A 10,937-nucleotide genomic window follows, 5' to 3' on the forward strand; every position below is an offset into this window, starting at 1 on the left:
GTGAATTTATTTGTTTAATTACTTATAATCTTATTGGTGGAGAGGGTCAGTGCCCCCCTTTGGTTTCTTTGTCAACTATTGGGTTGTAGGTATCCTCGTGACTGTACTAGTTTGATTAGTAGCTTAATCCAGACATTAGTTGGGTCATTTGTGGTCAAAGAACAATGGCAGAGTCCGAGAGAGAGAGAGCGAGCGAGAGAGAGAAATTGGGCGGCTGCAGGGGCGGAGCCACCAAGGGACTAGGGTAGTCCCCGGCACATCCTGACTTCATCTGAGGTGTGAACCTCATGGAAGAAGATGAAGCAAACGACGTCATTAAGCTGTTTTGATTTTAAATCTTTTTGGCTGTCTAATGAAACGATAAGTTTGACATAGGAGTTTTAAAAGAGGTGTACAATTTTAAATGGAAAAAGCAACCCCACTTCTGGTTCGATTATCTCACCTAACGGTAATATACACCATATAATTTTCTAAAGCAACCCACCTTCTTTATTTGCAGACCTCTCCCCCTTTTCCTTCTTTTTCTACTTCTTTGTATTTTCTTTAGCCTTCCACAATCTACATCTTACTTGGTTGTCAGGGTTTTTACATTTTTTTCTTCTTAGTATTGAATTTAAGAGAATTTTTTCAGTTTTGTGAGGATTACACAAATTACATATGTCAACATGTTATGAATTTAACTTTTTACACACATTTATATATATATATATATATATATTTGTGAAAGACCCCTCCTCATTCAGAATTCTGGCTCCGTCACTGGGTGGCTGGCCGAACAAAGCCACCGGCCTTCCACGCTTGTTTGAAGGATGTTCGTCCTTTGACTTGATAATGAAGAACAATAATGCACCAAATCAAGGTAATTAAATAATTAATGCATGCAACTTGACTTCCATGCCTTTCTTATAAATTATAGAAAATGATTTTTATCACGACTAGTCCTTGAAATTGGACCTTTCAATTAAAATGGTCTCTGAAATAAAACGTTTATCAATTTGGTCCTTGAAAATGGGTTTCGCAAATCATTTGGTCATTCTGTTAGCTTTCCATCAAATTTTCTGTTAGTGTGCCACATCAGCATAATAATAAAAAATTTAACAAAAAGATAATTACGAGACCCATTTTTAGGAACTAAATTAATGAATTTTTTATTTTAGAGAGCATTTTGATTGGAAGGTCCAATTTCATGGACCAATCGTGATTAACCCTTCTAAACAATATTTGAGTCTCGCGAATCAAAATCCTAAATCTTTACTCAACGACTTTAGGAATCACGCAATACATGTCATTTTATTATTATCAAAAACCAAAGATCGTGAATCAGTAGTATTCTTTAAAAAGATAATAACAAATGGTGTATGTATTGGATAAGAGTACAATGTCTTAACTGATCATGATCCGAGTATTATCCAAGAATTTAAAGAACAGGGGCATTTACGTGGTGATAAAAGTTTTTTTTCTTTTTGGTGAAAGTGAAATTATGGTTAAAGTTTTGAGCCTTATCCTTCTGTCATGGATGAGGATGATTCTTGTGGAACATGTGTGGAAAGCTTGTTAGGAAATATACTTGTCGATTTGTAGGGATTCTTGTCGATACAGTATGAAATACCCTTTCAAAAACAAGCTTAGTAGAAAATAAACAAAATTAAGAAATGCATGAAGTCAATTAAATACGGAAAAGCACGAAAGCAAGCGTTTACGGTTGTGTGCGCGTGTGAATGCGCATTATTCCTACTTGCAACGCAGTTCTTTTAGACTTGCTTCCTTTTGGTGTTTGCAGAGTTTAAGCAACCTACTTTATACAATTTTTTTCAACTTTCCTTTTTCTATTGAGAAATTACGGTACAAACATGAGCGAATGGACATTAGGACCTAAGGCCATCTCCAACCGAAGGGTCCAGATGGCCGAAAATAGCCCGAAAACCGTCTCCAACCGAAGGCTAGGCCAGAGAGCTCTGGAATCTGGGAGGGCCCCACGGGATCGAAGAGGGCTAGAGGGCTGGAAGGCTGGCTGGCTAGCTTTTTTTTTTTTAATGCTTTGTTATTTCTGTCGGTTATAGCCGACAGAAATAATATATACTATATTATTAGTGTCGGTTATAACCGACACTAATAGCAATGTTAGTGTAATATCATTTTGAACAGTGTCAGTTAAAACCGACACTAATTTGAATTCCAACGGCTAGCCAGTCACTAGCCGTTGTATTCAATTTTTTTTTTTTAATGAATTTAAACCTTTTTTTTTTCTATAACTTCCTATAACTTTTTTTTCTATAACTTATATTTTATAAATTTTGGTTCATATTTTTTTTAAATTCAATTTTTTTTTCCTATAACTTCTATTTCACAAAATTTGTTTCATATTTTTTTTAAATTCCATTTTTTCCTATAACTTCTATTTCACAAAATTTGTTTCATATTCCATTTTTTCCTATAACTTCTATTTCACAAAATTTATTTCATTTTTTTTTAAATTCCATTTTTTTCCTATAACTTATATTTCACAAAATTTGTTTCATATTTTTTTTTAAATTCCATTTTTTTCCTATAACTTCTATTTCACAAAATTTGTTTCATATTTTTTTTAAATTCTATTTTTTTTCCTATAACTTCCTAAGCCATTATACAACATTAAATTAAATTAAGTAACATGAAACAACATTAAACAATATGAAACAACATTAAATAACATTAACAACATAAAAATTATACAACATGAATTTAAGTTGTAGTTTTTAAATAATAAATTATGTTTGGCCCTATGGCCATTTGGCCCTCAGTTGGAGATAGTTTTTTTATGATAGGGCTAAAACGAGCCCTTTGGCCATCAATTGGAGATGGAGGCAAATATGGCCATGTATTGTTCATTAAAATATTATTATCTTGGAGAATCTTGGAAGGCCAGAGGGCTAAAACGAGCCCTCTGGCCAGCCATCAGTTGGAGATGGCCTAAGTGCTCATAGGATTACTGGAGTTTGGAAAATATACATATGAAAGTCTTTTGAGAATTCTTTGAATGTTTGGTATGAGTCTCTTTTGTGCCTAATAAGTGTTTGATGTAATGTCTGCTAGACATATCCCGATAAGTTGCGTCAACAAAATGGTTTGACCTGACGACAACAAGTTCAGGTTTTTGACAAAATGTCTCAGTGAATAAACTAAATTTTTATTTGCCAGCTTCGCACTCTGTTTCTGGCTAAAAACCTTGTATTTATCACTCAGACCCCTAAGGTTCGAATCCTAGATCTGCTACTGGATACAAACGGTATAATTTTTGAGACTGACTACGATATTTGCATGTATTTGATGTGACTTTATGAATATATTAGATTTTAAAAAATTAAGCTACTTGTAAGTGGAAGATTTTATATAAATAGCAAGTTAAATTCATGATCATGAATTATCATCGTGTTAAAAAATTAAGATAAATTTAAAGTTGAATTGTAATAAAAGAATTTGTAGTTTATTTGGGTTTTCACTTTTTCTTAATAGTTTTTTTGTTGAAGTTTCGTCTTTGTAGTTTCATTTTGTTAGCATTGCCAGTCCAATTCATCAAATGAGGCAACATTCCTACCAACTTCATTGACAAGGTATACCAAACCAAAGGTTGAACAAAATATTATAGAGACAAATTTTTAAATTTAGAAAACCACAAAATTGAAACAAAACAACCTACACAATCATGTAAGTACAACAAAAACATTATGAGTGAATTCGAGCAAAGCCCATTCCACATGAAACCGTAAGCATGCGCTCAAGCCCAGTCACTTTACTCCAGAGAGCCCAATACGAACACACAAGTAAGTGGCGGATAATTCGGGTATTAGGATATGGGGTGTGATATCTACACACCAATTTTTACTTCTCTCACATTTTTTTAGTTTTCGATCATCGGATCAGATGAATTGAAGAAGATCAACGGACATAAATTAACAAAAGGTGTGTGAGAAGTAAAAAATAGTGTGTGAATAGCATACCCCTTAGGATATAGGCATAGAAGGGGAAGCTCAAGCCTATGGTGTAATCCTAGATTCAAGTCCTTTGAATTTTCTCTAGTGCACATCAAAAGCGTACATTTAAGCACCACATTTGAACAAGTACTTTAGGTGTGCGCTAGAGAAAGGGGAAATGATTTTGCACGCCTTTTAGAACCTGCACTCCTCTCTTTTTTTATAGCCATAAATCAATAAATTATGGGATGACTCAGGGTTAGACACGAATTACAGACAGTGTTCCACATGACGCATTTTAAGTTTGATTCATGACATTGATGAATCACACGATGGTGGCTGAGGGAGGCTGAAATACCTATGTGATTCTTCTTAATCCCCAAAAAAGTAGATTGCATGACGAAACCACCAGCTAGTCCTATTTTGAAAAACGAAAAATAGATTAAGAGACCATTAAAAACAAGTGAGAATCTTTATACCAAGCACATTGTTTTGCGTTGACCTTAAATTTCGGCTTGGGAACATATTCCTTTTAAGAAATCTTAAACCTTTTTCTTATCTTTCTTCGAGTAGTTAAAATGTACCTGTGACATGAACCTTGCTTTTTTTAGCCTTCACTTAAATATAAAGTTTGAATTCGAAGTGCAGAGGACAAAAGTTTGAATGAATCGATAAAATATAAAAAGAAAGAATAATATATATATAAAAAAGAGAGGTTGAATGAATGTGGCATGATTGGTTAATAACTTAATTATATCGTGGATCTTGATGCATTTTATTTTATAAGTAGCAATGTTAATATATTTGAATGAATAATAATTGGCTCGCTAGTCGTTCAGATTCTCAATCTTGCATGTGAGCTGTTAGGAATAAAAACATAAAAAACTATACCGATTAAACTACTGCACATGAGTTGCCAGTCTATGTACATGTGATGCCCATATTATATGTATATGAGGATAAATTTTTTAGTGTGTTCAGAACACGAGACAATATGTCATAAGCACGCTTGATAATTTTTTATATGACTCGTTAACTCAACATGAAATAACACAAAAATAATAGGTTTCTGTTCAACCTGCTAATGATTCGGATCGTTATTGAGTCACCCATTAAGAAATCATTAACAAATGAGGTCGTTATCAGGTCACCCGTTACCCTCTAAGAAAACGATAAAATATTGTTTGTCAAATCTAGATATTCGATATGACAATTTATTGCATAACCCAGTTAACCCGACACGACCCATTAACAATTCGATTCGTTATTGAGTCACCTATTAAGAATTCGTTATCTTAATGGCACGATCAATTAGGATAACAGATATGACACGAACACAACAAAGATGGCCCATTTGCTAGGTATAGTCATATGTTATGATATAATCAGAGGGACACTTGGAAAAAAATTCTCATCTAATTGTATAATAACATGTGTCGTACTGCCTCATATTACAAACACATTAAAAAAAATTCATATACGAGCAAAAAATTAATTATTATTTCCGAATAGCACATTAACGTAGATAACAAAGTTTTTCGATGTGATTGTAGAACACTAACACATCATTAATATTATTATTTCATTTATGTTATAACATATATATACAATATAATTAAACTCATCTCCGAATTAATTGGTGTTACAAACACACCCTACAATTCTTTCATCTAAACTAGTAACTACTACCTACCATATATATCACATCCACTGTGTATAATGTATATGGTCGTTAGGAAACTTCCCATGTGACCGATCACCAGTGATGCGACGTGGGGGGCCAAAGTTAATAGGGTTAAGACTTTTCTTAGGTTTTAAATATATTCAATATTGTCATGCCCCCTGGTTTAATTAAGGCCCTCACCTAAATACAAGTTTAGTATTTATCCAAATCCCAACCGTCTTGATTTTGTCCTTAACGCTTGTAATTACACAAATCGAACTACGTTCTGGGTATTGTTATGCAGCATGCTCAACCCAAATGGCATATACATAAGAGTGAAGACAAAGCCTAACCTAAGAAAACAAAACTTTAGCATTCACCCTCAACTGCTCCATTACACACACACACACACACACACACACAAATATACGGCCTTTTAAGGGAAGGGATATCTTTTTTTTTAAAGTGGTTATTAGTTGTGAGACCTATTAACTTCAACTATCCGAACCGTTTATTTTATAAGTCTCGATTCATCGATTATCCGTGCAAAAATTTATTTCAATCCGAAATCATTTGCATATTTAATTATCACGATAAAATTTCAATGTTTCTTAGAGAACAAAGTGTTCGTCAATTTTTTTTTAATTCAACTAGATGCCTTAAATATTTATGATTTAGCTAATATTTGTAAGGATGATTTACGAGCCGCAACTTGAAAAATAAAACGATTCGAATTCGTTAAAATTTGATGTGATATAAGCCCCACAACTAATCTTTATTTTTATAAAAAAAAATGAGAATACATTCTCTTAAAGTCTTCCTCTCTCTCTCTCTCTCTCTCTCTCTCTCTCTCTCTCTACATATATATATATATATGGAATGGATTTGTGAAACCAATTTTTTACACAATTTTTACATACGTTTTTATGAAGCTCACTTTGTAATGTATTTCAACAATCTGAACCATCTATATTTTAGGCCATCCCTCAAAGATCATATCCACCAAAAATCACCCAAATTTAAAAGGGAACTGTTATTAGCACTTCAAAAATCTCATTTTATACTTCTTACAAGTGTATTTTTCTTTCTAATTATAGAAAGTTTGAAGTGTAAAATGAGATTTTTTTTAGTGTCAATAACAATTTCCATTTAAAATCATATCACTGCTAGATTAAAAGTTTAGGGTTTCTTTGGAGAATCGTATTCGTACATTTTCTTCACTACAAATGAATATCTTAATGATTTTGGATTTATCTAATTTTTTTAAGGATGATCTATAAATTATATTCTAAAAGATGGAAAGTTTGAATTGTTAAAATACATTATGGAGTGAACTCTACAAAATCTATATAAAAAAATTATGTAAAAAAAGTAATGTTACGAATCTGCTTCTACGTATAATCGTATATATTATGTTGGAAGTTGGAAGTCTTTGTGGTCATTCTATATGTGTTTAATCTGAGGCTTAAATTTTATATGTTTGGAGACTAAACAATGGAAGGGGACAAAACAGAGACCAGATAATTCTTAGGATGTGGGCGGAAGGAAGAGTAAGCATTTTCCACTCCATGTGAGTCCGACCAGTTCAAACGTAATAGGCTTATAATTATCAGTCTCTCTTTGAAGGCGACTTGTTTTGGATTTTGATTAATACGTATACTTTTCAATTTATAAAAATTCATTTTTCATTCACGTCTTTTTCATCTTGGCTCATTTATTCGATACTATAATATTTATGATTAAGATTTAAATAAGGCCTAATTGGATTATTAGTCCTCGTGGTGATTAGATTGTTGGAAGATAGTTCATGTGATTAAAAAAAATTAGAATTTAAGCTCATGTGGTGAAGTCTGTTAAGATTTATGACCAAAATTGAAAATTCCGTCAACTTTTTCTTAATTATTAGCACGTGAACAACACATATTAGGCTAAAACTGAACTCTCCATACACATATTAGGCTAAAACGTAACTCTCTATTAATTGTTAGCACTTGGGGTTGGCTCACGTGCTAATAATTAACAGAAAGTTGATGAAATTTCAATTTTGGGCATAAATCTTAACAGACTTCGTAATAGGGGCTTAAATCATAGTTTTTGTAATCACATGGGCTATCTTCCAACTACCCTATTACTTAGGGGACTATTAATCCAATTAAGTCTTTAAATTAAGTTACATATTAGGTAAGTCATAATTGGATATCAAACTCGTAGTATATGCAAGTCGAATTTGAAATCCTTTACTTATAAATGAAGATGAGTGTCACTAAATCGTAATATTAGTGATGATTCATTTACTTGTTTAAATAGCCAGCAATGAAAAAAAAAGTGAGATTTCACCATAAAACCAATTGACAATATAAAAACTAGCTCAACTGCTTATAGTCACATACAAAATCTATTATGTCCTCAACGTGAGATTCATACTCTAAATATTCGACAAGTAATAGTTAGATGATTATAGATATTTGAGATTGATTTTGGTAGGTTAAAATCAATGTAGAATAAACGCAAATTCAAAGTGTTTTTGCTTGTAATTATGTTGTTGTTAGTTTCAATGTGCCATAATCTAAGTGGAATATATGCAACAAAATGGCGACATTTAGATTTCTTTTGTGGCGGCATATGTTTAGAGAGGGAAATTATTGGTCCCAAATTTCTTTTCAATATTTTGCGGAAAATGTAAACTACTATTAGGATCTAATAAAGTATATCCATTGTCTATTGATACTATTCTTCTTTACTAACACTCAATCTACTCCCATATCTATTCAAATTTCCACAACTATTTAGATACGTATTTTGCATGCGCACTCTTCTGGCAGATCCATTACATAATTGTTCCTTATTTTCTTCACTTACATTGGATTTCAAAGATTCGTTTACACTTGTATTTGACTACGAAAGAAACTAAAATAAATCATGTTTATCTGATCTAAAGAAGCATGAAGCAGACCGACTTCAGGTAAGTTTTTCTCGAAGACTCTTTCTATGTCACATCAATCAAATAGATATATAGACATAACAAACTATTTATGATATCAAAGGATTTAAAATTCAGCTTATTATGGGTGTGCTATCCACACACTCCATTTTACTTCTCACACACTCCTTAATAATTTTTGTCCGTTGATCTTCTTCAATTCATCCGATCCGACGGTTGACAATTAAAAAGGTGTGTGAGAAATAAAATGGGATGTGTGGATATCACACCCCTAACATTATTCATCCATGTAAAATACGTAATCATACACATAGATCCAATATCTTATACAATGTTCGATGACTGAACCCAAATGACCTATACTATAGCTACACACAAAACATTGAAAATATACATGCATGCAGTAAGAATGAATGGCTAAAAAAGCCGTATTCCCTTTAACATTGCGAATTAGTGAACTTTCTGGAGAGGATACATATACAAATGCTCTTGGTGGCCTTCATTTAATTTCTTACTAGTATGATCTCAATCCTTGAAACTTTTGACAACGCTCTCACCCAAAAGTATAACAATGCCCGTAAAAAAGGAAAAGTTTCTTGCAAGCGCATGAGCTTATGCAAAAAGACTAATAATGAAAACAAATAAAAAAAAGGTTGTTTTATTAACATCTCACATATTGTTTAATACACCCCACATCTACCTTTTCAATCAAAAATTATCTTAGTACACCCCACATACTTTCTTATACTACCCTCACACCACAAACTTTCTACATACACCACCCCACATTCTTCACATACATTCAACATTCTCTCATTGTTCATTCTCACCACACCTTCAAATTTCAAGACTCTTGCTAAACATGTAAATGCTAATTATGAGGTTGACTACATGACATTCGATTGTTGGTTTATTTTACTGGTAGAGCACGAATCCAAAATTTGTATCCCTCTCTGTTACTCCTCTCTAGAGTCAATCTCACAAAATTTTGATCCAAAAAAGAATGATAGGACATGGGTGAATATTTTTTTTTCAAAATTATAATGGGTTTAATTCTTTTTTACTGTACAAAACTTAAAAGAAAGTAGTGCCAACTGCCAAGCTTACCACTTAGAGAAAAATTTGTTTATATTATAATGGATTTATTCAATTTTTTTTTTTTGAGAAATCAAAAATTTGTTTTGGATAGTTATAGATTTTGATAACAAAAAAAAGGTTGTAGTTCTTACAAAATCCATAATGAAGTACATTTGGTTACGAATTCGTAACATATTTTTTTAGGGTTTAGGTTTCTATCAATTTGGGGGTCAATTAGGGTTTTTAGGATTTTAGGTTTAGGGTTTAGACAACCAATTTAGAGTTAGGGTTCATATTAGTAAATAATTTGTGTATTCAATTTCTTTTAAAATTTTTAGGGTTAAATAATCATTTCATGTTAAGATACATGAGTGATTTAATAATGCATATTTATATAAAATGTATTCAAAAATATATAGGATGCTAATAAAAAAACTCATAAAAAATAACCGAGTAAAAGGCATATGCCATGATTCTCACGCGAGTAAAAGAAGGCTAGTAATGAAAAGAACTAAAATAATAACCGAAGGGCATGCCATGATTCCTCCTGAGCGTGCGGGAAAGTAGGAAGGGAAAGAGATAAAAAAATCACCGAAGTAGTAGGCGTGCCCATGATTTATACACGTGAGCATGTTCTCAGGAAGTCAACTTCCAACGGCCCAATGAATTCTCGCCGCGTGGACTCAACCAATAACAAGAGAAAGGGTCGTTGTTGGGAAACGACATAGAAGCTCTCAGAGACTCACACGAAACAAATCCGTCTCAGAAGGCGACGTGAATGTCGTCCGCAACCACAGCATGAGAAATTTTCTACATGTCTGATGTACTTACACGTAATGTTTTTTGTTCAAATTATAATACATATCCTTTAGAGAATACTAATCGTAAAGTATGACTCTACATAGATTCTCTGACATCTCATGCTTTTAGTATAATATTTTATAATGTTGATTTGATAATCAACATTAAACTACGAGATGACATGAAATATATGAAGAGTCTCACTTTTAAGAGAGCCTTCATCATTTCTCTACATGCATTTATTCTTTTTAATATAGTATTAGTTATATCGTCTATTCATATTCCGTAACACATAAAAATATACACTACATCTATATAAAAAGTGTTTCCGACACAGGTAAAAAAATTTGTCCCAACGGTTCATATATATGATACATTACCGGAGATAGCACCTACCCAATATAGTAATAAATTAGTATGGAGATAGAGAGAGAGAGACGTCGTTTTGTTATCTTGAAACGGTGGCCATCAAAGCCTTTTTCTATATATATCTACTTGGTGTGTC

The sequence above is a fragment of the Malus sylvestris genome, chromosome 16 (assembly GCF_916048215.2).
Source record: "Malus sylvestris chromosome 16, drMalSylv7.2, whole genome shotgun sequence".
Lineage (NCBI taxonomy): Eukaryota > Viridiplantae > Streptophyta > Magnoliopsida > Rosales > Rosaceae > Malus > Malus sylvestris.